Source organism: Tenebrio molitor, chromosome 5, assembly GCF_963966145.1.
Source record: "Tenebrio molitor chromosome 5, icTenMoli1.1, whole genome shotgun sequence".
Lineage (NCBI taxonomy): Eukaryota > Metazoa > Arthropoda > Insecta > Coleoptera > Tenebrionidae > Tenebrio > Tenebrio molitor.
The window spans coordinates 15,654,586-15,682,317 of record NC_091050.1 but is presented as its reverse complement, the minus strand read 5'-3'; the positions used below and the strand labels follow the sequence as shown (position 1 = coordinate 15,682,317).

Genomic DNA, 27,732 nt, shown 5'->3' with positions numbered 1-27,732 from the left:
CTGGGCCACTTTTCCGTTTTTTTTTTATTTGTTCCTTTTTCCCAGATTTGTTTTTCCGATTTAATAAAATGTCTCTTTCTATCCGCGCGTTTTATTTAGCAGTTAACCATAAAAATCTCCTGGGTCTTAAAATTTTTATCGAACCACCCCGAACATTAAAAACGGCCCCAACAACATGTAAGTAGTACGTTGCATGTTGCATGACATATTGAACAATAAACTAGTCCCGTCTAACCTCGATTTTTATTGCACGGGAGCCACTCGCGATCCTATATCTTTATTAAAAACCGCGACACAAATTTTCTCCCAGAAGATCGGATTAAACCAATAAAAACCTCCGGATATCCTCTCTCCAAGGTGGTTGATTGATTCGATTTTGAGGCTTCTTTTTTAGCGTTCTGCGGGGTCGGATATATTCACCGGCGTGTTGTTATTTACGATTTATGTGACTTTTCGCGTGATTACGGCGTTTTTATTGACTTTGGGGAATTTTTAGTCGGCCGTAAAGGTTGCGATTTGGGCACTCGCCCTCGGACCGGAAGCGATATTTAAAACTGAAAATTCGCTTCCGGTCGAGACTGGCACGATTCGATCCCGGTTCCGGAAAAATTAACACTCGTCCAGATCGGTCATCGGAGGACACACCCTCGGGCTTCGTTCGGCGGCATTTTCGTGCGATCCACATTCGTGGTATTTAATCGATCGGGGTCGTGAATCGGCGGCACCCCTTGGAGAACGCACTTTTCGACCTTACACAACCCGAACCAAACGAAAATATGCGATAACAAGATGTCGAGTTTGTACACGGCCAGAACAACTATTTACTTCCTCGTAAGTGGCCCCCGTAGTAAAAACTTGAAATATCGAGCGACCACCTTCGGTGAAGAAGTCGAGGATCCCAGAGTAGGCGAGTGGGCGATGGCGTGATTTACATAACTTTGAGAGCCGCTATCCTCACTATAATTATATTGTTGCGATAACCGAAAGGGTTGAAAAAATGATTATTATATCACGACCGTGGCACTCGAATCGGGCGGATGCAGCAAACAATTAATTTCGCAAATTGAAATCGTGATAAATCATTGCATTTCGACGTAAACAGCGCCATTTTCCCGGTGATTACAAAACAAATGAGCGGTGGGGGCGGCGGACGAAAAAAGAACTTGTTTAAACTCGAAACAAAGGATTGTGGGATGGAAAAGGGCGTCCCATTTATCTGGAAGAGCCGCGATGGCCATGATACTACAGGCCGATGACACTTAGATGTAGGTACGGATCCGGAGCGATCAATCGCTCCGGAACAATGCGAAAAGCACCACTCACCGGAATATTTTTTCAGCGACGCCCTCGCGTGTTATTGTAAATTTGCATGCAAGCAATTTAGGAGCGGCGGTGGTTTTTTCTTTTGTGAAGGAGATAATGGTCTCGATAGCGCGGCCACTTGACCGGGAATTATGTCGTAAAAATGGCTCATCAAATGCATCCGCGCGTCGACTCCGTGGGGAATCGGATGCGATTCCGGAGGCGAGATGTGAATTGTAAATTTAATTTCTAAAGCGGCCGCGTCGCGCATTTATCGGTTGTTGTTTTTGCGAACGACGACCAAAGGCCGCCTCTTTAAATAACGTCGGATTTAAAGCGGACATCCATTTTTGGTAATATCATGCATGCGAATTTTTGCCGGCCGAACTGCTTCCATTTCATTACGTCCTGTCAAGTTGGAATTTGTTTTAGGGGTGGACGCGAGGAATTCGCTCCGAGAGATTGGAGTCGGTCTCACGGAAAGGACCTTTATCTCGCGGTTCGCCCCCCGATCGAGGGGTCGAAAAATTGGGACGCCCTCCGGTCGAGTCGCAACGGTAATTTGATTAATAACGAAAACACCGACACCGTTTAGGTGGATGTTGGGTACATATTGACTTTGGAGATGAGCGATAACGTGTTCCAGGTATAAATACCGCGACAGCGCCGTCGGCAGGGAAGTCGACCCTAATTGCGGACGAATTAAAGATTAAATTTTCATTTTTGGTCCGACGCGATGGCCTCCTAATGATCAGGGCTTGTTTCGTCCGTTTCACGGTTCATTTGATTTAATTAATTTCGCGTCCGCAGGAATCGCTTGTCTTTTTCGCCGGTCGATTCCGTTGCTCTTTTGAAAAATGGAAATGTGAAACCTAGTTGAGTGTGATGATTCGAAAGGGTCGGAATTCACAAAGGAATCGTTCGGAAAAAATTCGGGTTTAAAAACCCTCCACGGCTACCACCACCCACAAACAAGAAACGCCGCCGACGCAAAACGATTATTTTAGAGGAAAATCGAAAATTGCCTGTTATTCCAATAATTGGAAAAAAATGTGAAACAAAGATGTCGTACGATCATATTTTTCCTTAGTTTTTTTTATTTTGTTCTTTTTGTTTTTGTTTTATTGAGGCTCCGCACGGTCTGCATGTTGTCGATTCTTTAATTAAAACAATTCCCAACAACAAAATACTGCACGAATGCAGAATCTGTTTGTTTACTCTTCATGTACGAATGTCGATCTGTAATTGATGTTTATTTTAACATTTTCTGGGCGAGGTCGATTTACGTGGTGCGAAATTTGATTTGGTACCAAGCTTGACCGGCGAAATTCTTCGATCACGTTAATTAAAACATTTTTTTTTAATTTCATTTAATGAAACACAAACGCACATTACTGGCGAAAATTGCCACTAAATAAAAATAAAATATCGTGTGATTGATCGAAATGTTGATGTGCCAGGTCCAGTAATGCTCCTGTAAAACCCAACGCGATTAATAATTATGTGTATTTTTGAGTGTCGATAAAATAACAATACCATCATAAATAAAATCTGTTGATTTAATGTATTAATTGAACACACATTCGAAATGGTGGTGTCGATTTTATTAATGTGATATAAAAAATGGGTCGTGTAGGCAACCAGTAATACGGCGATGGTGTCACCGGTGACTTTGGATGAGAATGGGAAGGGTGACGCACTTCTTAAATTGATTCTGGGAGCTTACTTTTTCAAAAAGCATCTTTTAAATCCGCACCGGTAAAAGTCCGAAGCCCTCCAACCCGACGAAAGACATCGATCACGCGAGAGCCGCGTGTACGCGCAGCGAGACTTACTCGTATTTTCTCCACTACATTTTGAAGGAGCACTTTATTTCATATCGCCGCCAGCAGCACAAGGGAAGATCTGGGGGCACGTCGGTGCGGTAAATTAAAAACGAAACATTCTCATCGACAACGCACCATCTCGGCCCCGCGGCAATAAAACAGCGACGCTTTTAATTGTGGTCGGTGTGGGACACTGGCTTCGGGAGGAGCGTAATCCGATCGCGAGTCAGGTCCTGGAGCAGGACTCGTCGCCCATTACGTCCGCGATAGGATCTTCCAATCTCGGACCGGACACCTATACACCAATTCCGTCGAATGGACGTATATCTCCGATTGTGTTTTGTGCAGGGTTTCCATTTCGAGAAGGACCGACGCTATCTGAATCTAAACGCGGGTGTTTTCCTTTTGGATTTTCTCAATTAAAAGAAAGTGTGTCGCGAACGGCGCCCTGGCCCTCAGGAACGCATTAAGACGACGCTCAAGAACGCCCAAGGATATTGTAAATTTTTTCTAGCAATGTTCCCGAGCCGGATAATCTCGATCCTTCTCAAATTTAAAGGAGGTTTTATGGGGGAGAGTGCGAGGCGGTGCACGGTTGATTGTGTCGGGGTGGCTTTTTACACATTTATAATGCAAACAGGAACGTTCGGGCGGATGCAAGATGGCGGTCAGATCATCGCGAATTACCTCGCCGGAGAGGAGTGAGAGTTTTAATAAAGACGACTCGACCAGACGAGGTGTAAACGTGATAATTGACGTTGACGGAGACGGTTTGCCTTTCCCGGTGCTCCATTTTCGGCAGAGAATGTTGATCAGCGTCGACATTTTTCGTCTCTATGTTTGCTAAAATAGGTGGCTAGTTTTCTTAAAATAGACAAATAATAATTGGACCCAGAGTGGAGCCTTGCGCGGCTCACTAGAATGTGACAAATTGAAGAGCGGTTTTCTGCCACTAGACGAATTCTATTTTTCAAGTTCGAAAAGGGAAAGAACAGTGGTGAAGGGGCACGAACAGAATTTGATGCAAATCAAATTAGATTTTTTGGTAGATTTTTGCTCGACTTTACGAGCGGATATTGTTTTGGGTAGATTTGTCGATTAAACCGGGGCGTATCTTATCGAAGATGGTCGTCATCTCTTAAGTTGAACCGCAGATGTTCGGAATCGATCCGTACACAATAAACTGATAAATTTTGAAATATGAAGCCGACAGTAACGCGAAATCGGAGATGTCGTATAATCCCCCCGCCATAATTTTATAAACCCGGCACGTTCAAACATTAATGAGCACCGGGTATATTACGGGGGCAACATACAAATGATAAATATTAGATACCGGTTGCGATAGTAAACGTTCCAAATCGCCCATCCAAATCAAGCAATAAATGATAAATTAAAAACATTTTCGAATCCGCGTGCTCAGTTGATAAATCACGATTTCGAACTTGGGGGCAGTATCGATTCCGCAGCGCCCGGGTGGGTCGTCTTTCGGCCACCACCTACATGCAGACCTGCGAATGAAGTCCGTTCTGGAGTTTTTCTGGTGTGTCGACGTCGCCGATGCACCGTCGAAAAAGCGTGATCCTGGGGCTGCGTCATTGGCAGGCTGTATCATCGCATAAAGCGGAACATAGGCGGCATCCTGTGTCGGAGTCACGGACTCTGTGATGGTGCGCGGTGGTGGGTTGTGTCGCCCCGAATTTACTGCAATGCGGATCTCAAAACCGGAAGCCCTCGGTGCTCTTTTCACCGGAGCCTCATTCTCTTGCAGATGCACGTGCGACCTCGACTGGCCTTCCACTCGTGACGACGCCGTCGACGCAGCTTCATTTGTTACCTCTTTTAATAAATATCTGCAACGGACATTAACTCGACCGGACTGTCTCTTTCTCGCGCCCGCTTTTTCCACATTTTCATAACGTTGATTTGCACAAGTCGACGACGAATTGTTCTGATATGGAAAAACGTTTATTTCACAACGTTTTGTGGTTTTTATTGCAGGTAAAATGGAATTAATTGTAGGATAAATTTCTCCGTGATCGGTTAATAGTTACAATTCGTGGTGTCTACCATGCAAAATGCATAAATCCGAATAATGCATTTGCATGAAAGAACCTTTGGAAGATATTGATATTCCTTCATACTTTTTCTGCACTTAAAGAAGAATGCGAATGATTAGTTTCATTTTCACATTTGAAAGAACTGCAGCAATACATATATGAAATGAGAGTCTAATTTATCAATAACATTTTCTTAATGGTAGGTGCCTCTACTTAAAGTTATTTTCAATCAAGTCAGTACTTGTACGGGAAAAATATTTGTGTGCAACCGTACGCGAAATGAGCACTTCGCGTGCCTAGAGCAGGCCGCGAAATTGAATTTCGCAGCCGTTGCCTTGACGACGGCCGTAAAAGTAAAAGTCATTTCAATATTTATTTATTATCACAATTACAACATATCTATCTCTATATTTGCGGTGTGATCTTACAAAATCTGGATTGGGTACAGTTAAAGTTTGATTTATGCCAGTTTTTGTGTCAGGAACGGCCGCTATTAGTACAGAATTTTCATCCGGTTTGAAGTTCCCGCCAATTTCAAATGGAGTGGTCGCCTGATGATTCGATGATTGACTTATTGACGAGTCGGTAAAAAAGATCGATCTAGAACAGACACGTATGAATTAGGTTAATTTTCCACCGGTCAAAAAGGGAAATATCTAGTAACTAGTAAGTAGTAACATATCCTGAATCATGAATGGCATCAACAGACATTTTGGTTTATTTGTCTCTTCGCACGGCATCTGATATTTCCACGATTAAAATAACCTAAAACTTATAACAGAATTTAACGTTTACCTGTCACAATAAATAAATTCCAGTAAATAGGTAAGCCAATGCAACATTATCCGACAGGGTTTTCACATTCTTCTTGTTACATCAGTCTCAAAGTCACTGTAACATTTTTTATATTGCTGTTTCGATTTTTCAGGTTGCAAATGCGACACTGCACAATTTATAATCTTTTTTTAACTCTGGATGAGTACACGGAACAAGAGCTGCATATTTGCGGTATAATCTTACAAATTCTGGATTGGTGACAGTAAAAGTTCGTTTTATGTCAGTTTTTGTGTCAGGAACGGCCACTATTAATACAGAATGTTCATCCTTGATGTCATCGATAGACATTTTGGTTAGTTCGTCATCGTCTCTTCGCATGGCTACTAATATTCCCATGATTAAAATGACCTAAAAAAAGGGCAGATTATACAGCAAATTGATCTGGTCTCGTGTCAATACCTTACACTTTTTCACCTGATAACCAACTGACTTTTTTTCAAAAAAGGTACCAATTTCAGAAACTTCGTAACACCAATGCCATCCCGTATGTTCAGCGTGAGCTTCAACATTGAATATGTACTCCATAAAGTTGAACTTTTCAGTTTTTGATTTTTCCATTAAATAAGCCAAAACAACATTCTCCGACACCGTTTTCACATTATTTTTATTACACCGCTCTTTAAAGTCATTGTAACACTTATCGTACTGCCGTTTGGACTTTTCTGGTATTAAATTGGACACTGCACAATCTGGGGAAGTAGACGGAACAAAAACGTTGTAATTTTTTTGCGACATTTTTCCAATTTTTCTCAAAATGAATTGTTTTATTTATGTCGTTTCCATAGCGACATGGCGACATGTAGGCCGACTTTATTTTTATTGACAGTGAAGGAAATTTTACTTGTTCATTTTATAATTACAAATTTTCGGGTTGCACACAAAATGTTGTGTACACCTTGGCTACGAAATCCTTTGACGACCTCGAGATTGTCTTGTCTCGGCCGCAAAGCGGCCTTGACGACAATTTTTCTCTCGGTTCGTCAAAGTAGGATTTCGCAGCCTTGCTATACAAATAACTATTTAGCGCCCTCACCATTTGCGCAAGATAATTTTTATTTATCGTTTGTTCAGCTAATATTGGAGGTGGAATCATTTTTGCATTGGATTGGCCACGATTCGATATACAAAACGAAGTCTTTAGATTTGATCTAGCTCAAACAGTAACAAAGATATCATTTTAGTAGGATAAATATCCCGGCGCCTCCACCATTTTTGCAAAAGATATCTTTGTAGTTTTCTTAACTAGTTCTGGAGATACAATCGAGTAGCTTTTTGCTTTCGATTCACCACGATTAAATCCATTAAGCACAGTTTTAAGATTTTGAACGGTTGCAACGATATCGTCAATGTTAGTAAATTTTATCCCGGCGCCTCCACCAATTCCGCAGAGAATATCGTTCTCTATTTTACAAAATACTTATGCTTCATATTCTCTCAACTAATATTAGCTACAAGTCGTGCAGTTTTTTGCATTCTCGGCGGTGAAAACTGTTAAACTCATGTCTCGTCTCATGTTTGATATCTCTGAAGCGGTTAAAAAGGTTATCATTTTCACTAAAAAAATATCTCAAGCAGTTACTACTTTTAGTGAATAAAATATTCCGGCTTCCACTAATTTTTCATAATCACACTAATGGTAAAGATAGAGACGTGCAGTTTTTTGCAATCGATCCGCCACCAATAAATCTATAAAACACAGCTGTTGGTTTATTTTAACGCGAATATACATACAGGGCTATTCACGAGTGATAAACGGCCTTACAAAATTGAGACGCAACCAGTTATACATGTGCATTTATATTTATTTAAAAAAAATAGTTGGTTCTGGGCTTTTTTTAATTTGACATGAAATTGACATCTAAATTAAGGTACATTTTTTTAGGTTATTTAAACACAAATAGATGACATGTAACGACAACTGACAATTGTCTTAATAAAAGCAATCTTGAATTCATTAAAAAATGAAAAGATCAATTGGTATCTACTCGTTTGAGAAATATGTTTATTTGGTTGCGTCTGGACGTTGTTAGGCCCATTATTACTCGTGAATACCCCTGTATATCAGGGAAAAATATTTTCATCAATTAAGAATTAACTTATGAGTAGTGTTAATGTGCAGTTTGTCTGTATTCACTGTATCTCTCTAAAAAATTCCTTATTACTTATTGCCAAGGCACAGTGCGATTTTAGTGAAGAATATTTTTTAATTATGACGAAAACAATCTTAAGATTTTTGCACATTTAAATGTCCCGTGTGATCAACAATTACTTAGATAAGGGACGGCGATAATTTTAACAGTGTCAGATTTTTCGTATTTTTGCTAACTCAGTTAATAAACGTCAAACAACAATAAATGGTTGGTTTTTACTTCAGAACATAAAAGATTCATCATTGAATCTTACTTTCGTAATGTGTTTTCAATAATGACACACAGCGCTATGGCCTGTTTGGCCGAGTTTCGGCAAAAATTACCAAATTTAAATTGAAACAGGAGTATGCAACCAAAAATACAGAGCGTCTGAACCTCAAGTAGATTTGGACATACGTCCAAAATCTCAAAGGCTTCTTTGATCTAAATAATTGTTGATCGCACGGTATAAGTATATCAAAGTATATTTTTAAGGATTTTTAGTGCACATTTTCAGTGCACATTTCCAGTTCGTTCCATAAAATGAATACGACTACGACGTCGACACGAACATAAATTTTTATGGAATTTGTACGACTTTGATTTTTACCATTTTTAAATTTCTTATCTTGTGTGGCTGCGGATTTTATCGACATTCAATTTGGATTTTGCAAATCTCAATACACACTCCTGTTACATTATTAACATATTTGTTCATGTTTTCAGTGATGGAATGGTGCTTTAATAATAAATTTATTTTTCATGTTTCAGTGTAAATCGAATTAAACGGAGTTTTTCATTTGCAATGCGATATTTTCGGGATTTGGATCAAATTAATTTTATCGGTTGCATTTAACTCATTATGTACGAGTAGGTAGTATACTTAACCATTTTCGAAGAATAGATTATATGAAGTGTCAAAACAAAAAAAAAATCAAAAACCGGTGGTGGTTTTTCCGATTCGAACGATTCCCTAACACTAACAAATCCGAAACGACGGAAGAAATTTAAACATTGTACTACATAGTAGGTGTTCGGTTATAATCCACCTCGAGGTGTTTTATTTTCAAATTCTCGTTGTAAATTTAAACTTTTGGGATTTAATCATCCGAGTATGGAGAAGCTACTCACAATGTTCACAAACATTGTTATTTTAACTAAACAACAACAAAATGGAATAACAGAAAATATTATTTTTCGGGCGTAGCGGACAGGGCTGAAAATAATCCGCTGTAGATTTTTTTCTTTGTTACTACGTCAGGAGAATTATGATAAATTTTATATATCATTGTTTTTGCTGTGCAAAAATCAACACGACCTCAATTTCCGAAAATTCCCACACCTTATTTCAAATCAAACCATCCGAATCGCAAATATTTAAATACTAACGAACACGAGTCGGAAAACATTTTATTATCTGTTAACCAAACATGCTTTATCCTTTTTTTTAAACAAGGGTGCGGAATTAGCACAGGTGGTGACGGCTACCTGTTGGCTATTTATTCAGGACCGGATTAAACGAGCTTCCCCTTGTTTGTTTATCAGTCTTATTTTGATAGATGAACGGTGGGATTTCAGGGTTTTTTTTTGAGAGTTAGTAACGACGCCCGTCCGTCGAAGTTGGAAATGTCAGCGTTCGAAGTGGCCTAATCAAAAATTTCCCTTCAACTCCCGTCAAATTAACAACGATCACCGTTTCCATGCGGATCCTTCGTCCTCCGGTAATCATCCTAATTAAAATTCCCCCGGGTCGCGGCGGGGCCCTCGGTCGAGACACGTTTTCGTTTTCCCAAAGTGATTTCGGTTCGTTTATTCAAGGGCCTTTTGTATTTCGGTCACTGGGGCGCAATACAATCAACCGGAATATATATGCCGACGGTTCTTTTTTCTCCCTCGTCTCGTTCTCGGGGGCCGTTATAAATGCAAAATATTCACCGTCGATCCGCCTTATCTGGCTCGTATCGATTATTTATGGTTCACGTACCAAAAGTTTACTATAATTTTCACGTGAAATTGCACGGCGAGGCCAACGATGGGTCGGACCGCCACAGGTACAACGTCAGAAGGAGTGGCGCAGCAGGAACCGATAGTGCTAAGCCACACGAAATCGGGGACCCGAACACGCCATGTTTCCTAAGCGACGCTCGATCAAGATTAGCGGCTCTTCATTCCGCGGCCATGGATTTTTGCCGTGGATTTGGACCGAACGTGGACGGATTGCGAGGGGTCGCCCTCTCAAAGGGATGTCGGGACGAAACAAATTACAGAGAATTAAAAATTGTCCAAGCCTAAAACTAGACGATCGATCGATAGATAATTCCACCCGAGAATCGACTCGGTAGACTTACCTGAAGAAGAATTTTGAATTCGATTCGTCGCAGTTAGCTCAGTAGAGGTATCGGTACTTTTTGAAAGATATTCCTGCGCCTCCACCATTTGTACAAAATTCATTGTAAATACAATCTCCTCAACTCATATTAAAGATCGAACCGTTTGATTCGTAACAGTCTATTTAGTTCATAAAATACAGTTTTTAGATTTAATCGGTACTTTTATTAAAGGAAACAACTGGCGTCTCCACCATTTTTCAAAATACATACATACATACAAAAATTTGATTCTTTTGCAACAGATGTGTTCTATTTAAGCATGTAAATCGCAATCTTTAGGTTGAATCTAGCTCAGTCGATCCTCGCGAAACCGCTACTTTTACTACGGGGTCATTATAAATGATTGTCTCATTGCAGTAGGCGTTGCTGACGTAGTTGAATGTGCCGCAAGCTTTATAACATGAGTGAGACTAGCATCACCGATAGGTATCGCTGCTGGCGGTAGTGTAAATTTGTCTACTAGTTTGTCTAACGTTGCGAAGTTAGCGGCACATCCCAAATTTCTGTGGGTTTTCAACGCCAACTGCGATGGGACAATAATTTATATTGACCCTGTATTTATGCAAAATACACATTTGCGATTTAACCAACTAATATTATAAACAGAACTATGCAGTTTTTGCATTTGATTCCTTCCCATTTAATCCATAAGACACGGTTTTTGATGTCCCATCGATCAGTGAAGAATCGCTTATTTTAGTTAAAAAAATTTCTGGTGTCTCCACCATTTTTTTTTCAAAATACATATTTGCGGTTTACTCATCTAGTATTAGAGATAGGACCGCATAGTTTTTTTCATTTGATTTGTTACCATTTAATCTATAAAGTAGGGTTTTTAAGTTTAATCTATCTCAATCGATCGTTGACAAGTCGCTACTTTTAATGAAAAATATCGTAGGGCCATCAACATTTTTGCAAATATAGGTATAATATACAGGCTATTTCACGAGTGATAATGAGCATGTCGGAATTGAAAATGCAACCCACAATACATTTGCAACGCTAACGTGGATATTTTGAATTTCGTATTATTTTAAAATGAAATTATGAATCCATGATAGCTTTGCTTCCAATAATTTTATGTCACAACTGACATTTACGTAAAAGTTAAAATAGGACGATTAAAATGTATTTTTCTATTATTGATTCAAAAAATTGAAATTCACGCATAGTTATCGGTGCCTGAAGTGGGTCATTTTCTAACGTGTATTTCTTTTTGCATTGTTAGTAAGATCGAAACCATAGAAACCTTACAAAACAGTGTGTGAAATGCGATTTCACGCACACGACTATTTCTGTGTTTCACTTCACGCACTGTATTTTATTAGTTACCTAGCAACATGGTCACTGCATTGAAACTTCAGAGTTCCTTCAAAAATTTGAATTTTTAATTTCAATTTTTTGAATCAATTATAGAAAAAATATTGTTTATATTTCGTGCGTGAAGATGTTTTTGTGCATTCAAAGGCTTATACTGCCTCGACCTTCGTCTCGGCGTAAAAGACCTTTTCATGCACAAAAAACACTCTCTTCACGCACTTAATATAAAAATAACTATCGAATGTAATAAAAATGCCTCTGCCGTTGCGCGTTTACGCAGACAATAAACATTTTTCCAAAAACTCTGTTTTTTCACAATTTCATTTAACCAAGCGAATATGACATTTATGTCAAAATTTACAAAACTGAACAGTTAACTATATTTCACGTTTTTTAAATCAAAAAATAAATATCCGTGTTAGCGATGAAAATGTATTGTGGGTTGCATTTTCAATTGCGTCGGGCTCATTATCACTCGTGAAATACCCTGTATATGCAGTTTACGGCCTTTTACATTAGATTCGCCACGGTTAGATCTGTAAAGCACAAGTTTCGAATTTGATTTAACTAAAACGGTCACACCAATATCGTATATTTAGAGAAGAAATATGCCGGCACCTCTACCATTTTTATAAAATGTATTATTACAATTTACTCAAGTAATATTAGATGGAACCGTTTGATTGGACAGAGTTTATTTAATAAAACACAGTTTTTAGATTTAATATAACTCAATCGATCGTCGAGGAATCGCTACTTTTAATGAAAAAATTCCTGGCGGATCCACCACTTTTGCAAAATACATATTTGCAATTTTCTCAGTTAATATTATAAATATAACTACATACATATATACATCATATATTGGGTGATTCAAAATGGTTGTGGATAAATATGGCAACTATGTACGAAAATTCATAAGGCAACTGTGTGAGTTGGGTCGAGTTGACGTTTGTATGACATTTCATATGCGTGCATTTTTAGTTATTTGTACAGTGGCGAGCAAAAAAAGTGAAACATTAAATTCAAAGTGAGGTTAGGACCATGTATTGGTTAGTTCACGCCAAACGTCATGATAATGACTAGGGCCCGGATTTTAGGCAAAATGGACTATTTTTATTTTTTAAGGCACGTGTATGAAACTTGTCTATAAATGATTTCTGGCTTAATTTGAGTAATTAGAGCTATATTTGATTCTGCCTATTCGGCCTAAAATGCCCTTTAAATACCTATTTTACTTTATAACTGCCTGAACATGCCTAAAATGACCAAAAATAAATTTCATTTTCGCGATTTTTTCTCAATATTCGAATTCTGGGAAGTTTACGGTATTAAAAATATAAAAGTGGTACCTCAATAAAATTTACAATTCTTTATGATTTTGAAATTTAAGGAGATGTAATTATTGAAATGTACAAAGTGCAGTACAATAGAGGAATTACTTTTTCGCTTTTACGGTTGGGACCATGGTGTCAGCGGTAAATACTCCGACAATACCTAAGTACCAGGAACCATTAGACTGGTCTGGCATAAATTTCAGAGTTTATCTGTTTGCCTCTGTTCGAAGGGGTGCAGGTATACACAGTCTAATGGTTTGTGACACTTAGGTATTGTTAGAAACTTTAACGTTTATACAATGGTCCCTACTATAAAAACGAAGTTTCTCAAAATATAAGTCCACTTTGGTGGATAACAGACAATGTTTTAAAATAGAAAATTCAGAGCAATATATTGTATGCCATGTAAATACGAGTATATAACTAACAAACTTGTAGGTAGATATATTAATTAAATTACTCGTAATAAAGAATAATTGGTAATTGTTCACTTTAACTACTTCGCGTTTTTTCTGTCTAGACAGCCTCAGGACGTCCTCCTACATCGTTTCCCACCAGTCAAACCTTGTGCAAATGAAAATTTTCCTTACACTTTAGTTATACTAAGACTTGGCGCGACCTTGACACGACCTTGACACACAACAAGAGAGAAAAAAAAGGCATTTGCACAAGGTTTGAATGGTAGGACACGATCTAGGAGGACGCCCTGAGGCTCTCTAGCCAGAAAAAAGGCGAAAATTCCCCAGAAGTAGTTAAAGTAAACAATTACCCAATAATTAGTAAATATCTTGTTGGGTGTACTTAAAACTTTAAAAACCCATTTTTAAATTTAATTAACCACAATTTTAAGGACCTATTGTGGCTTATTTTCAGTTTTTAAGGGACTATTTGCAGTAATTTAAGGGACTATTTTAGGCACCTATTTCCGACTTTTTAATTGCCTAAAATCCGAGCCCTAATAATGACCTTGATGTTTCACTTTTTTTGCTCGCAATAGTACAAGTTATGAAAGTCATACTTTTGTTCACGAATTTGCAGATTGATTAACGAGGGCATAACCCGAGTTAATCAAGCAAATAAGTGAAAAAAAGAGACTTTTATAACGTGTTGTACACATTATTTTTTTGCATATCGATGTAAGTTGAGAAATTTGGTCCAAAACGATTTATGAAAAATTACAAAAAAAAAAATAAATAAATAAGTATGCTTTGACAATCATCTCCAAGGAAATGGAATAAAATGATGCAAAAAAGTACTACTTTCACTACGATTTTTCGTGTAAAAAGTGCTAATTTCACTACAATTTTGCATGTAAAAAAGTGCCACTTTCATTACGATATGCTGAAAATTATTTTTTTGTTCAACATTGTCAAAATTTGAGAATTTTCTCCTGTGTGAACGGATTTTGATAAATGTCAGAACTTGTCAAAACGAAACGTCAACCTAATTTTAAAGATTTTAAGCAATTTGGTGTCTTTAAGGGGGACGTCGAACAAAAGAACGTTGTATTCAACTCGGTGTGTGTACTGGGCTCATGCCGTAAAGAGCCCTATTTACACAAGAACTCGTTAAATAAACTACTTACTATTTTTACCATTGCACATTGCGCGATATGAACTGTGGAAGAAATGCCACATAAATTTTCGTACATAGTTGCTATACTCGTATTTATCTACAACCATTTTTAATCACCCAATACATATTTGCCCTTTACACAACTAGTTTTCCGGATAAGACCGATTTGTATTTTGCGTTTCATTTGTTACCATTTAATCTATAAAACACTTTGACAAATCGCCACCTTCAATGAAAGATATCGTGGCGCCTCCACAGTTTTTTTCAAACTTGTAGTTAACGTTTTCTCAACTATTCTTGGAAACAGAATGCTGTCGTTATCTTTCATAATAATAAACATTTTTTGAAGGCACCACCTCCTATATGCTGCATTACATAGACATGATCACCTTCTTGAAAATAATTTTTATTTTTTAAAATAATAATGACCGAAATCACAGTCGACCACAAGAAAATCCAGATCTGCATCTCATCGAATATGTCATATGATCAGAGCTTGAGAATTATACATTTTTTGAAAATATTTTCAGATACTTAAAACTTAAACATTTATCAGGAGGACTGAGAGATCACATTCAATTTTCACTTCTTTTCTTCAGCTTCAGACAAGATAAAATTTTTGTGAGTTTACGAAATAGTCACTCACCATCACAAGAGGGCGGGGATCGACTTCTCGTGTTGACCCACGTCTTGGAGGCGGCACGGTAAAAACCTCCGGATCCCACCTTCGGGCCAATTATTATCCGGGGCCACACGACATACATCACGTGGAACAGTTACACGAAGATTACGTCTATCAAGCTAAGTTGTAGCGGGATTTGCATGATAACACCTGATGTACGCCATCCGAGGCACAACAGAGGCCCCAAAAGGAGCTAATTCATCCGTAATGACGAGATCCACCCCTCACTCGTCGAACACGTTCAACTTTGGAGCATTTCATCTGCAATTTTTCCGCTGATTTTCCATTAACAAGTGCCGTACTTGTCGACAAATATTTGCCCGTTTTGAACTGTATCGGACGAATGATTAATGCCGGCAGTAAGTGAAAGTCGGTGGGCGAGATACGTTCGGGGCATTAAATATGTAGCACGGGAGAGGAGAGTTTCGGCACAAAATCCGGCATTAACTCTAAAATATTGGAGTCGGATCTATTAATATCAGAAGTAGAGAAAACGGCCCGGATTAGCGAAGGTACACACGATTTGCATTATTAATCCGGTCGATATTGTTTATTATCGCCCCCGGACTCCGGAAGAATTCCGGCAAAGGCGGGACGGGGGCAGTCCCAAAATTTTAATCACCCCATCAGGGATCAGGTTTTATTTATGAAAATTGTTGCCTCATTGTTGCGGACCGGAGTGGCTATAACACGTTAGAGGTGGATAAATAATGGATGGTGCTCTTAACAACGGCCATCTCGCATTTCACCGTTATATTAAATTAGCAACGTCGATTTTATCGTTAGCCATGTTTACTTACTCGTTCACCGGAAATAGTTTCGGGGGCGGCGAAATTCGATGCCGCCGTATCAGAGACGCGAGCCCACTTAAAGGTGCATTCGAAAAGCAATTCTGAACTGCCGGTGTCGATCTCTTCCGGAAAAATTGTGTACTTAGTCATGAAACAATATCAGCTGAAAGGGGAAAAATCACCTGAAACGCTTTCAGCACGTCGACGATAGGTTTCCATGAATTTTCCAATCAAGATGGACTCGTTTTCGTTCCGAATTTATAGAAATTTAGAAATTCTCTTTGGTGAAATTTTAGAAATACCGTCCGGAACGCGCCAGCACCTACGACTTTATTGCTAACGGCGAAGATTAAATTTTTTTATGGTGCCGTTTTTCGGCGACAATTTTCTTAAGGGCGTCTGAAATTTTCCGATCCGCGCCTATGATTTTTAAAATGACCGATAAATTTTTATGATACGTGGAAATTCGACAATCAAATATCCCTACATGCCTACTGTTCGTTTTTATAATGGCCATAAATGGCGTCTGCAGAGAGACAGTTGACTACAGCCGGGCCGTTGCCAAATGATGGCCGCACAAAAATTCTATTAACATTTATATATCTGTACGGGAATTTGTTGCGACGTCCCAAGAATGAAAGAAAAAAAAATACGAGGAAAAGCGAAGCCGGTCGTGACGACACGCAAAGCGCGGTTGAATTATTGTCGATTGCAAAATGGAGGAGAATTCGAAGTATTTCGGAAGCGATTAGGGACGTTTTAAATTTGGTTGACAAATTCGTCGACATTTAATCGAGTCGTGCAGAAGAGCGATCGTCGTGTCATCTCTGACGAAAATTGCTGAACGACGTCCTCGCGGCGCGTTTAATTTTTTCCTTTCTCTCCGACGCGTTTCCGGGGGTGGCGGCGGTAGCGGCTTTCTTGGTGTTAATTAAATCGGGTGCGGCGGTGCCGCTGCTCCACTTCACGGTCGGCAAATTTCCGATCACATGTCGACGGTGAGCAACAGTTATGCCGATAAATAACCGATCTATAACAGGTAGCATCGGAGAGTTCATAAATGGGGGCGCACGACGCCCATTTCCTAGTCGGCGGTGTCTGATCAGTTATGTCGTTTGTGGACATTAACCGTCCTGTTTATCACCTGAAATTAATTATGATCGTTCGTGTTCGACGTGTCGACGCGTCCGAACGATAAATCATCGCCCCGCAAAATCGGGGAGTCCTTCTGGAGGATTTTCAATCGTCCGAGGGGGCGGGGGGGCGACAGCGAATATTTTAGCTCTGTTGTTCCGAAATTAAATGGGCCGTCTTCGAACATTCTTAACGGCGATGTAGCGCGATTAACGTCGTTAAAATGATTAACTTTAAAAGAACACTTTGTTTTCTTTACTGCGCCCCGAAGTTTTTTTTACGATACAAAATAAAAAACTTTTAGTGATTTTTATTGGCGAAAGCATAAAATATTAACGGTTTATCAAATAAAGGCTAATTTCTGTTTACTCCGACATAATTAAAGTGGGGCCGCGTCGACGACGGCGCAACACCATCGTGGGGAGACTCAAAACTTATCGCGAAAGGGCTCGGGGATCATCCCCCGCGTTAATGTCCTGTAATTTTATCCTTAAAAAAATTACGGCCATCATTTACGAGGGTCTCGCTGTATTTCTTGCCTCTGCCCCATAACTGTCGTTTATTAAATAAATCACGATTAAAACAGTAAATGTCAATTTTTGTCGTGAGTATTTCGGCCGGAACGCCAGATAAGATTTGATTGCTCGAGATCGCCGTGTAAGCAATATTTTACGGCAAATTGCTGTGCAGATGTGAAACAAAAACCGGAGAGGAATTTTCGGAATCGTCGACGTTATCGCCCGCAGTCGACAGAATAAATTGCGCCGCCAAGTGAAGAAACTTGTACAAATGTACGAGCACGAAATTAGAACGACTTCAAATTCTAAATGGCTTTAATATGGAAAGAAAAATTCTGACAATTTTACAAAGACCACGAAATGTTCGTTAAAAATAATTACAACAGATAATACGAGTACATATCCAAGTACTTTTTGTAGGCCGCAGATCTGGCAGTCAAACTGGCAAAAAATATTCGCGAAGCGTTTTTGTGATTCCAACCACGCTCGTCTGACATCATTACACCCAGGAAAACTGGGTCAGTTCGTTGTCCAATGTTCATATTGTCGTTGATGTTCGGGAACAGTTATTGAACTTTAACAACCATTACCATAATCCAAAATTTTGGTCTTCTAAATTACAGGGTCATCTGAAACGTTTACGATTTAGTATGTAGAAATATAAAATTTGACCGAGGAATGATGTGAGAATACTCTTCCCTAAACAGATACCACCAAATTTCCAATTTACATTTAGATGCAATTCTCAGGACTACTGATCAGATCCTTTTAAGAAAAGTGTCGCTGATTTTTTACGTAGATTTGATAAGAGTTGTTTCTTCTGCTGTACATCAAAAACAAAACACCATTTCAAAGAATGGAAGAGTACTGTTTCTCCGCCACCAAAGGTGGGAAAATTAATTTTTTCTTCAAACGTCCGTAAAATATGACATTGCACTGCTGCATCGATAATGCTAAAGTGTCACTTCATTGTCATGGCATCTAACGAGCTGACCAGCGTCCGTGAAGTTACTATCTCCGCTGAGGGCGTCCGTGAAGTTATTATCTCCGCTGATGAGCGGCTGTAAAGTAAACTAGGTAAATCATTTGAAATTCCTACCTGGTTTCTTAACATGTCTTAAATAATTTATTATGAAGGTTTGAAGAATTAATTTTATGCAAATGTGAAACCATTTTTAAAAGATTTGGAAGCTTCAAAGACGTCGTTTCAAACAATAAAATTTTGTATGCAACGAGTTTCTGTGTAAATTGGGCTTTTCTAATTGCCCGAGGGACAAGATTAAAACACGAGCGTAGCGAGGGTTTTAAGGCCTCGTTGCATAAATAACTGTTCGTCTGCAGGAAAGTCTTCCTAATGATCCAACGATAACAGGAAAGTACTCTGGTAACCTTTTGGACCACCTGAAACAAACAGATTCATGAAAAGAGAACAAGTTTAACGATGCACTTTGCCATGCAATTTAACGAATCAGATTTCGAGAATAAGATAAAATGCACAATATATTCGGCGAGATTGTTTATATGGAAAGGGAATACTTTTAAATGAAGAATTTTTAGTCTTATTTATGTTCCACGCATTCTTAATTGGATTTAGATCTGGTAATGTGAACGGCGTCAACGTAGTAGTGGTCTCGAATCAGTTTCACTTTTACATAAATTAGGCTAGCAGATTCGGCCTAGGCGGCAAAGGGTGAGCGGAACGTTTCCACCTGTAAAGTATCCAGATTTTAAGCCGGCATTTCCGGGTTGTAAAGAGTTTTGCTCCGTCGGAACTTTACGAGCTAATATTGGTGGAGGCGCCGGGTCAGACGTCTAAAACTCTTCCGCCCGTATTTACTGCAGATTAGGATTCTCGTTTGCATTTTGGCGGCGAAGCAGCCATCCTCTGTAACATCGGACAGGTGTACGTGTTTGCGGTCCGTTCTCTCCGTGTTGCTTTGCACATTCGCGAAAGGAGAATTTCTCGTCGTCGTCTCTGGACGAAAAAAAAAACTGGGTCGGAGTTATGGTCGAGCGGCCGTTAAAAACACACGTCTCCAGAGCCATCCACAAATAAAAAGAGACCGGAGTTCTCGTTGAGTCATTAAACATGACTTATGTCGCCGGAGCTGCCGTTATCAACACTACACCGAGTGCACACTGTGTTCGAGCGGAGTCGAGCACGCCACTGTCGCCGTCCCCAGCGCCCAACTTCGCCGCATTTATCACACAGAATATATCGTGTAGAACTATGATTATTGTTGTTCGAGTTATCACCACAGAGGCTCCACGTTTTAACAGCCCCCTCTACGAGTTGATGGTGTAGTGTACATCAGACAATTCCAAAGCGTTCGGGCGACGTTAACTTTAATTAGGTGGCACATAACTGACACGTCGACGAGTGTGCGTGAGAGAGAGACCGACTTTTTGGTCGGAGAAGTGCGAAAAGTCCAAGGAGTTGAAGTTTCGAAACAGGGACCCACAAAAAACGCAACTTCACCGACGGCTGCAAATTAAACCGCCGTGACTGTCGTTTTCGACGCCGCTCGCGATTTCACCAGAACGGGGAAAAAGCGAGCTGCTTCTGACGGCAACCAATATGTTTACAAAGTTCCAGATGATGGTTCGTGTCATCGGAATATACAAGGTGGTCTCGGGATACATTTTTAGTTATTACGTCGAACCGTCAAATTATGACGACAGTTCCGGAACGAACCTAATTTCGTATCGTAGAAAGAGTTTTTGTCGAATGACATTCGAGCGAGTCACGAATCCCTCCGTTTCATTAATTCAATGTTGCTAATAAGCCGTGATGATAATCTCTATAATCATGCTCAATTCTCGTCCTCCATTCATTATTTATGAGTTAACTAGGTTAGATCAAGATTTTACCGAATTAAGAGAAAATCGTGCGTTTCTGTTTCGATTTGAACTCCGAATCAAATATAGACTAAATTAATTATAATACATAGTTTAGACGCAGGTACAGTGATCGATGAAAATTAATTTCCAATCGATCGAGCAAAAGCGTTCACCTCGCTAACGAGAAGACCCTATCGTTTTCTTAATTATTAAAAACTGGTGGAATATTTCTCGAGGAACAAAAAGAACAGGTCCCTCAGCATCCACCCTTGAGACGTGCCGCCCAATCCACGAGCTCCGAACGCCCCCCACATTTGTTTATCTATTATTGTGCCGGTTTCAACAAATAACGGTAACCCTTCCAATTTTGCGATACATCCAAGAAGAAGCTTCCGGCCTCGTCCCGTCCCCGTTTCCATTAGCTCTTCCGAACGTGAAACTCTCCGATTCTGCGGGTTTCGTAAATAAACCGTCCGAGCGCCACCCCCGGTCGAAACAAAACAGGATTTAGCAAAAAAAAAGCCCGGAAGAATAATGGACGGGGCGATCGTAAGACCGGATAAATTTACGAACGGCATATATTCGCGTAATTTAACTCGACTCGAAAATCGTTAGTTTTAATGACGTAATCGTTGAAAAACAGCTCGAGCCGCCGCCGACGGTCGATTGTTGAAGTGGCGAACAAGTGGAGGGTCCATTTAGGACGGTGTAAAAGTACTCATCATGAATGGGAACGTGATCGAGGAAGACGGCGTGCTTAAATAATTTCGGACGGGCCGGGCTGTAAAAGGTCCAGTCCGGCTGTACTTGAGACGGTACTGGAGCTCGTTAACTGCCCATTTTATCTCCGAGGCCGTCGTCGTACGGACGGGCTTCTGGTCTATTTTTTCTCGGTTTCAACGTGACGCGGGATCCGGGTTGAAAAAAGCGTTGGGGGAACTCTGATTCAAAAAAATTCGAAAAATCGAACAAACGATCCTATCCTGGAATGCGGAAAGTCAAATAGAATGGGCAAGGGTTGTTTCTGGAAATTTCACTTTTAATCTGTTCCTCCGCATTTTCAGCTGTCAGTGTGCCCTTGTTAAATACTATAGGTTTATAATTTTACTGCCACGTTCTGTAAGGATCGTGTCCGACGCAAAGTCAAATTTTGGTTGTCCTATACTTAAAACCTAAAGAAAGTTATTTTCTGCCTGTCCGTGGAATTTGATTCAGTTCACGATAACTTGTGCAAAAATACACCGTTTTGAACAGTTCAAAATACTTGCTTTAGTAAGAACTTACACTTATTAATTCTGGTGCAAATTTGAAAATATGTGTACGATTAACCTTATTAAAAAATTAGTAAAAATTACGAAACTTTAGAGTTACATTCCCTTGATATAAGACTTCTCTTGCACTTAATTCAGTCATAAAATTAAAAAAATCGATATTGAGTAAAAAAAAAATTTTTCGTACACGCTCATAATTCACAATTAATTCAAAGAACACATTTATGAAATTCGCATCAAAAGATAATTATTCGTTTTTGAATTATTCCAATTTTAACATTAAGAGCGAAAAATGACCAAGATTTACAACTGCAGTATCATAAATAAATTTCTCATTGTTGGGAAACATCTGTTGACCACTTTTCTAGTAATTCTTAAGTCCCTAAAGGGTAACATAAACAACCTACGTCAACTTCTTTTGTGGAACTGACCACCCAATTTAATAATAAATTTTGCACTTTCATATCAAATCCCATTTATTTCAAAATCCCTGTTTTTCTGTTTTTTTTTTAATGTTTAAGTCAAAATTAGGAATTCCTAGGAAAAGTTGGGAGAAAGATTAAAATACTGATTTTTCATATTTATATTTAGGTTCATATGTTGGTACTATCGAATTCATAAAAAACTAGGACAGCAAAACGTCGTAGTTATGTCAACTTTTCAAAAATGTTGTAGTGTAACGTACTTTATTTTAACTGGTTACTATGTTACTATTACTAATGTCCAACATGTCAAGTAGATATCGTAAATACCGAGCGATCATTTAAAAAATAAATCGAGTTTGCTTTGGAGCCTATGTTATAGCATGGGTTGCCACAGGTAACACGCCGACTCGATTTATTTTTTAATTGATCGCACCGTACTAAATTCGAACTGTCATAATGACACGTTGATATTTGACATTTTCATGTAGCCCAATTTACTCCAACAAAATTTTGCTGTACTAGTTTTTCATGAATTCATATTATTCCAGAATTATTTTCGGTAATTAGAATGGTCGTCAGTAGGCCAAGATGTTGGATCAGTTTATCTACTGGTCAGCAGATGGCACCAGCCGCAACATCTCCCGCCCGATCTCTCTGCGACGCATCTTCGGTCGTATATTTTTCGCATTTTCTGGTGCACATTCGTTTGGTAGAATTCCGTTGCAACTCCGCTTTCGTCCGGGTGTTCCTATTAACCTCCGGTCGGTTTTTCTTTTTTTTTTTATCGCCCGTCGGACCGATTCCAGCCGGATAAATCATTGAACAACCGGAGAATAATGAGAAACTAGTGCGAGAGTCCCATGTGATCGCCGTTAACGATGTTCATTCGCCGGCATAATGCCGGGCAGGGATGCTGCCCGTATTTGCTAATCATTCAGATTTATCGCCTCCGAGGCTCGTAATTTTCAGTTTATGTTCTGTTGCAAATAACAAATCCAAATAAGAGTCCGGCGGCATAATTGTTAACGTTCGAGAGAGAACAAAAGGCATAATCTAACGGCTACCGCCGCACGCGTTCACCTCCCGGTCGTGCCCCTATTACCGGACGGAATTGATCGCCTTTGATCTTTGATATACGACATAAAGGTGTCATCTAATCACCGTAGTTCCAAGACACGCCCGCCTCTATTGTCCTGATTTGTGTCCCGTTTCCCCCCGTTCCTTCGATTGTTCTCCATATTTTGCCGACCATAACGACCTTTTGATGGCCTCGCACCGCCTATAATTCCGGGTGGTGATGTTGCGTCCCTCTCCCTCTCGCTCTTCCTCCCGCCGCGATTGATTCTGTTTTTGCGGTTAATTAATTACATCGACACCACCCCCGGCAAGGAGGAGTGCACCGGTGATCGGTTGTGACGTTTTGCGAGTGCACGTTTTATTTGCGATCGGCGGCGACCTACCAAAGCCGGAACGATCGTTTTAATTTAACGTAATTAATGTCGTTTCGGTGACAACATCGGCTTCATAATTCATGTTTAACTAAATCATTTAAATAAATAGCGTCATCGAGAACGGCCGTATTATTTCCGAACGATGAAAAGTTTGCATATTTGCATGTTGGCGTTGCCCTGCTGTAATCGTAATGAATGGAACGTAACGTGTCAATTAGGAGTTTTTTTTTATAGAGCGACCTGGTGTTTTGGAATTTTGCAATAAAACCGTGAAACGGGCGGACGATTAAACGCGCTCACTATTTGCGACCTCTATTACGGTTTCAATAAATTACCGACAAATATTTGCCCAAAGTCGTGCGCTAATGCGGACAAAAATTGTCGATTTGGACGGCGGGAAATTTGAATTCTTCGCTGACCTACTGTGGGAGTGTCGTAGATCGTTTCCTGTTGTTAAAATTGAAGTTTTCGTAGTCGGAATGGGTGAGAATTACGGAGAAAAGAAGAGCAGTAACGATTTCGAAGTGGGCGATCATGCACAGATGCAGTGCAAGGCAAAGTAAAGGAAAAATCTTTGGAATATATCTGATAGATATAAAGAATGCTTTTGGTAAATACAGGATGTACACAATTCACCTGCTACACAACAGACCTCTAGATCTGGTAAAAAGTATAGAAAACAAGCTCCCTTCTGTTCGACGTAATAACGCACGAAATAATAAAATGAGAATTTCCATCCAAAAGACAAAAACATTAGCAATAGCAATGGATCCGACAAGATGGAAGCTAGCGATGGACAACAAAATAATAGAGCAAGTATCAAAAGTGGAATATCTGAGGATAAAGATCTCTAATGACGGAAAAGTAGAGGAGTAACTAAAACATCAAATAAACAGAGTTAACAGGATGCTATACGGAAAAGCAAACACTTGTCAGTAGATACCAAGAGCAGAATTTATAAGACCATTGTCAGACTAATTATGTCATGCACAGCTGAAACAAGGCCGGAGACAACAATGACCTAAAGAATATTAGAAACAGCAAAAAAGAAAATATTAAAGAAGATAACAAATAAGACCCTCAGAGATGGAACAAGGAGTGAAGATACTACAGAGTTATTATAAATGATTGTCCCATCGCAGTTGGCATTAGTGACATAGTTGAATGTGTCGCAAGCCTCATAACATGATACTGGCAGTAGCGGAAATCTGTCTACTAATTTGGCGGCACATCCAAAATTTGTGTGGATTTTCAACGCCAACTGCGATGGGACAATCATTTATAATAAGTAACCCTGGTAGAAAAACGTGTACGGTAGATAACATAAATGGGTGGGTGAGAGGAAAAAAAAAGAATGGAAGAACAAGTAAAAATCCTAAGAGATAAATCACCTAACGTAGGAAGGTCAACAGGAAGACCAAGAAAGAGGTGGTGTGACAAGATCTAATGAGAAGTTAAGAATCGGAATAGGAACAGGCAACTTGTCTACTAACAAGAAGGAAGAAGAAGAAGAAGGAATGTGTGATGGCGTTTATGATCTTCATAATTAAATTTGAACCAACAAAAACAAAAAGGCCGAATGACGGTCGTTGCAAACTCTTCGATCGAGCTGGTTTCAAGATCGTGAAGGCGGCAGGAAAGTCGGCATGCCGAAATAAAATTAAATGAAAAAGCAAAATCCGGGAGATTAACAAGTCGGGAAGGTCGGTAATGTGTTGATAAATTTATTTCGGACATCGAGATGAGACGGATTTCTGAGTGCTCGCAGCCCTCTAAAATTCCGAGGCGAGCGCTTGAATCGTCTCCGTTTCGTAAAAATGTCATCCCTCGCCCTCGTTATAAAAATAATAACAAAGGAATTTAAGCATCCGGGGGTTTCGACTTAAGTCTCGTTAATTTCAATCTGGTCCCGCGGTGTCGGGTTTCGTCGAAATTGCGACCCATCCGATCGCTCGCTCGCTTTATTTGTTCAGGTCGTTTAATCACTTGCGACCGTCTGACATAAAGGGTGCCATTGTCGGATTTATTTGTATTATTTATCGATTCGCGGGCGATAATTAAAACGTTTGCTCGGACCGCCGTCATCAATTTATTTGTGGATTTGTTTGCCTTCGGCAGGTGAAACCGCACGTCGAACAACGTGTCGCAGATCAGATTCAATATTGATACATCGTGATTAACCGCCTCCCAGGAGACGGTAAACGGATCCGCATCGGGGGCGGTGCGCGCCGGTCACCGCCGATTCCGCATCTCGATAATGAGCGATTCGTTTTGGGGCCGCGATGTAAACACCCGACTTGGAATAGGGACAATGGTGCAGCTGAATCGGACCGAAATAATTGTGTAAATAGATATTTTTATAACAGCAGGCACCCTGCCATCGCGATTTGGCTTACCAACTCAAAATAATGTACGTTCTCGTAATAATAATTACAACGGCCATCTTGGTGGCCGCGATGTTTGTAAATAATGCATCCGCTGCAGACGAGATACGTTTTTTCGATGAGACGCACGAGTACACCGAACACGATGATTTGCCCTAAAACTTGAAAGCAAAAAAAAAAACTACAGACATGTTTAAAAAGTGTCAGATTTCGGTTTGATGCGAAAATCACTTTTCCAAAAATAGTATTTTTCTATTTTATTTTCTGCATGTAATTCTAACCCAAACTCATTTATCGTGAACGAGGAGGTATTGATATATGGTTATACGTTTGACAGAAGTTTCACCAAGTTTAGAACTAGAAGGTTTACCACCCTATTCATTTTTGTCAGGAGACAAAGTGTTTGTTTGTCTCAATGCGGACCTGTTAATTGCAAATATAATACCAAAATAGTAATTTATTATACGAGTTTTATAAGACACCATTTTGTCACACGCGTTATAAAGCAAACAAGTGCGACAAAATGACTTATAAAACTAGTATAATACAACCTTTTTTCTATTTTGCCCCTTAAGTTTAAAAAAAGTTCAAAACATAATTCTAGGAAAATTATATTTGCCAAATATAAGGGTTGGTAACGCTGGTAAATAGACGAACAATTGTAATTTCTGAATTTAAAGTGTTATGAAATGCAGTGATCACATAGCAACAACTCACTATGAGTCACTGCCAATATTAAAAATTTAAGTAAATGTTCCTGAAACGCGTATCGAAAAGAGCTCCTTTTCGAAACCCGTTTGAGTGTTATACTGACTGTGTTGTAGGTGCAAAATAGAAAAATCAATTGTTCACTTCAGTTTAGAAGATACCACGGTTATGTTAAGTATAAGTAAGATTTACATTGCCAGACTGTATTGTTTATCACATCAGAAAAAAACAATCGCTCCTTCGTAGACTGAAAAATATGCAAAATAATCTTTAGTTGGACCTAAGAAAATTCTCTTTTGGATAAAATAAAAAACTGTGACACGAGCAGAGGGGCCAACTTTCAGCTACCTCAAAATCAAATTCCCACAAGTCGGTGATGCCGTAATAAAGGAAAGTTTGTTTTTATTCGCATTTTGAACGTGGTGTTTCAAGGGAATTCATAAAAAAATGTAGTACAGTGTAAATTCTGAAGTAGAGCAAACTATTTTTTTAACTTTTCTTTCTAAACTCGCCGCGGTTAAAACATTAAGTAAAAATACTTTCATAGCAGAAACAAGTTAAAAGTTAAAATTTGTTGTCCGTTGATATCGATCCGTGATATCTTTCTGATATTTTTCTGAAAAAATTGTCCGGCAAACTCGTACAGATATGTTGAACACGTCGAAGGATAAGTGTCCTTCCAATGCCGCAATAAAAAAATAGAGCGGAGGTCAAAGATGAACACGGTGCTGGAAGACCCTTTCCCCGTTCA

The 27,732-nt window shown here is 39.4% G+C and overlaps 1 protein-coding gene and 1 long non-coding RNA gene across 3 annotated transcripts in view; one reads left to right on the top strand and one right to left on the bottom strand.

The window, feature by feature from the left end:
* The window catches only part of mib1 (mind bomb 1), a 184,008-nt gene that overhangs the window by 110,769 nt on the left and 45,507 nt on the right, over window positions 1–27,732 (top strand). The gene's annotated exons all lie outside the window — the stretch shown is intronic.
* LOC138131550 (uncharacterized) lies at window positions 5,549–7,047 on the bottom strand. Of its 2 annotated transcripts, none has more exons than XR_011159845.1 (2): window positions 6,425–7,047; window positions 5,549–6,373 (listed from the first exon to the last, which is right to left on the bottom strand). It is a non-coding gene; the product is annotated as an uncharacterized lncRNA (long non-coding RNA). The 2 variants fall into 2 exon arrangements; XR_011159846.1 differs by having other exon boundaries at window positions 6,430–7,047.